The 4,153-nt window shown below is 34.3% G+C and overlaps 1 pseudogene; it reads left to right on the plus strand.

Annotated features, from left to right (window-relative positions):
• The first annotated feature begins 465 nt into the window (after nt 1–465).
• On the plus strand, nt 466–2,077 carry LOC137254232 (DNA-directed RNA polymerase III subunit RPC8-like; annotated as a pseudogene).
• The last annotated feature ends 2,076 nt before the right edge of the window (nt 2,078–4,153 follow it).

Below are 4,153 nucleotides of genomic sequence, written 5' to 3' on the forward strand. Positions count from 1 at the left end.
CACGGTCGCCATCTAAATACTTGGGCGTATTTATCATATTGTTAATACTCACGTTTGAGCTTTCACGCACCATAAACACAATATAAAAAGTTGTTTTGACTTGCGTACAATATATTTTATTGAAAAGTCTTTATTCAAATAAAACTTATATATTTATTAGTTTTCAACGCAAAACTTAACACTTTGAAAACTTTTTATTTTACCACTCCAGTATTTGAAGCGTGTGTTCTGGCTGCGCGCGTAACTATATTGAATTTGCCTTTTGCAAATTTTCACTATCCCGTTATCGCATTCCATTGGGAATGACGGCATTGCCAGCCCACTATCGATATTGCATTCTTTTAATGTGCGTTGCCATATCGTTAGTGGTGCCATTACACCATCCTATGACAGTTCTATTCCTTTCCAGGTCTTTAAGCTACAGTTTGAGAAGACCGCAGCAGTGAACAACTGGAATGATGAAGATAAAGTTGCAGCTCTATTCGTATCATTGAAGGAGCCAGCAGCCGAAATCCTACAGACGATTCCCGAAGGAGAGTGGAACAACTATGAAGCATTGATGGCCACTGGAGAACGACGTTACGGAAGCAAACCTATGAAACTAATCTACTAAATATAATTGCAAAACCGCTACCACAATTCTAACGAGACTTTGCAGGAATTCTAACGAGACTTTCAGGAGCTTCAGCCTTTGAAAGGTTGGATCATCTTGCAAATGCGGTAGTAGAAGTAGTAGAAGTTTGAAAAAATTGCATTCCGAGTTTGAAATGTAACTAACCAATGCGTATAATTTAGTTTGATTTCATACTCGGAATTCCATACTTTTTAAACAGGATTATTAAACTTGAATTCCGTAATGTTCCGAAGAGTTGGTATCAATTGCTGCGATGATTTCTGTGAATAGCGCAACATTATATCGTCTAAAAGATAAAATCATACATGCCGATACAGCTCGTGAGAACTTCAATCATATGCATGGTGATCATTTGAGTTTCTTGCAAGTTTATAATCAATGGCTTCATACAGATTATAGCACGCAATGGTGCAAAATTATATTCAATATCGTTTATCCATTAAAAGAGGATCTAATAGAGCATCAGGTAAAATACAGCACAATTTGAAAAATTAAAAACTTAATATCTCATTTTTTTAGATTTTAATAGTTGTGGCTGGTTTTACAAATCTGTTTTACACAACCTAGACGTGTAGCTGCCATGTGGGTTGCAGCGCCTATAGCTCAGAAATGGGCGAGGAATTGGGAAATGAATTTGGCTACAGTGCGAACAAAATCGGTATGTGTTGTTCGATATTATTCCCAGCTTTTGCATGTGACTGTTCAGTCTACAGTGTCCTGTAAGAATGGCTGTTCGGATTCTTAAGTTATCTTTCGAGGGGCCTATTAGTGCCCCATACACTTTTAATAACCACATTAATTTTTACAGAACGCAGAATTGAAGGACACCATCCGAATAGCACCGGATCAATTTCTTTTGGAATTGGTGGAGGGAACAAGGGACGAGACCAATCAATAATTCAATCTATGTGTATGTGTATGTGAAATTACTAAACTTGCATTTTATGTAACAGGTTTTATTAAATTTGGGTCTCTGAGTTGCGCTCACAAATATCGTATCGCTTAAAGATTCAATAATTCTACAGAGGGATGGCGCTTTCCATATATACATACCGCCATCTGCATTACAACATCCTACCCGGTTCGAGGAAGCTGAACAGGCTTGGGTATTCCCATAGAAGATGGTGCTAAGCGTGATTTATTCGTGGATATAGGAGAACCAATCAAATTTAGTGTTTCACTGGGAATTTTCGAAGAAAAAACAGACACAAAACAAAGAGGGTCAGCAGCGGGTACATCCGCCGGACAACCAGCATCAGAAATAAAGACTCCATACCGGATAGTGGTGTGTGTAAAAAGATGTAGATTTATTAATAATCATAACATGTATCAAATTTATTTTAGGCTGCTATTAATGACCCTGGGCTAGGTGCCTTATCTTGGTGGGATCAGCAGAATCAGAAAATTCTTCTGTTTATTTCTAATTTAAGTTTAATTAAATAGTAATATAAGTTTCGTCCACTTTGTTTACTTCTGTATTCGAAATTATGTATAGTCTGATTAATTATTAAATTCGTAAACCTACAAATAAATAAATGGATGATAGTGTTTAGACCCTTCAATATCTTATCTTACATACATAGCTTACAAAACGTTGATTTTTTGTTTACAAATAAATAATAAAATTATTGACATTAAAAATAAATTATATAATAAGACTATTTATTTGAATAAATGTACTTAAACTTATTTAGTTAAGTACTTTTCTCGAAGCTGAGTCACTTTCACTGGAATGGGAAGCTATTTCTTAGCCACTACTGCATCCTTCGGAAAATGGAAAAATCTCCATTTGTTTTCACTGGTTTTCTTGTTGTTATCACACCCAAACACAGCACAACGCATTATTAATATAATTATTTAATTAAAACTTTCACAAATATACGTATATCAAAGCGCGGCTAAATGAAAATGAGCAATTTTTACGCCAAAAAACAGTGATCTGATGTTTACATGCGGAATGCGCGATCTTCAGATGTGATTTGTGTGAAAATACACCCTCACAATCAAAGATGACTTGATACGCAACTCTCTCATTTTTTGCGCTCTCACGAGGGATTTATCTCAAATTTGTGCTGGCAATAACCACAGAAAATCCCCCGCGCCAACTGAAGCGGGTGTCAGAACAAAAAATGTGCCAGCTAAAACGAAAAACGGGCCAAAAATTTCGGTAAACTTTAGTTTGACCTACAACTGTAGAATAGCGTTCAAAAATTATGGGAAAAGGTATAGAAATACTTGTTTTATTGTAAATATTATTAGTTCGAGGCGGAGGGTAAATATTATTTCCCATTCAAAAAACAGATTTTGTAAATATGAAGTCCCGATGCAACCAGTCCATTTTGATCACAGGATAGTAGGATAAGCCCTATCCTTTAAATAATGTTAACTATTATATCATAGGTCCGATTTACTGAAATTTCAAAAGAATATATGGTTCTCACTGTGTGTTATATGCGTTACAATATTTGACTAATTAATTTAATCAAACTGTAAATTTTACTTAGATTTGTTTATATTTGACTCTAACTAGTCGTATTATTGTAAAATAAGTTCAAAGAAATGAATATTTTACGACTATCATTTTATTAAATGATTGAAAATATAACCGCCGAAATGTATGTCAAAAATCCTCATATTCAGATCTATTCATTTTTGTTTGGAGTGGCATCATTGACAAAAATGTGCATTTTGACAGCGCTCTCTCGAAACAAACAGCTCAAAGTTATCGATAGTTACCTGTACATTAGGAACGTTCCATTGAGTTATCGACCTCTGGCTCACCATCAAATCTCAGTGGAACGATCTGAATCAACATGACAGCTGATAGCACTAGGGGGACTCATGAAAGCATATAAACTTATAAGGTGTAAAATTATATCCATTTACACACACTGTTATATGAACGCACCTAGTAATATTCTTGATAAACTTCATTGTTTATCAGCTGTATTATTGCCATACAAATTTTTTTTGATTGTTATACAAATTAAAAAATGTCAAGATTAAGTGAAAAATCAAAACTAAAACGTCTTTACTAAGAATACTTGTAAATGACTTGCTGGTGTTGGAGATTTCTGATGAAAATGCCTGCTGTAATGTCTGCAAGGTTGCATTCCTTTGAGTTTACCACGTTTACACAATGAAATGTGCGCGTAAATTTATACAAATTGTGTAAATGATTTTTTCATACAAAATTTGACAGCTCGTTTACGTACTAGATAAATTTATACGTTTACACACTTTATAAGGCATTTATAAGGTTACATGAGTCCCCCTACTAATATAAAACTTCTGCTTTGTTGAAAATAAGAAGATGAAACGTACACAAAAATTTAGGATACTGATAGAATTATTAACGTTTAAATAGTTTCGCACGTAAACAAACTATGACATTTTCTTCAAGTTGTTTACTCTTTCCGTTTTTTTCTATTAAATATGGTGAAATTTTCTATGTATACACATATTTATTTCAGTGCTACCATGGCTCAATTTTATGGTTGACTCATCTCATCAGCTGAT

Source organism: Eurosta solidaginis, chromosome 5, assembly GCF_040869045.1.
Source record: "Eurosta solidaginis isolate ZX-2024a chromosome 5, ASM4086904v1, whole genome shotgun sequence".
Classification (NCBI taxonomy): domain Eukaryota; kingdom Metazoa; phylum Arthropoda; class Insecta; order Diptera; family Tephritidae; genus Eurosta; species Eurosta solidaginis.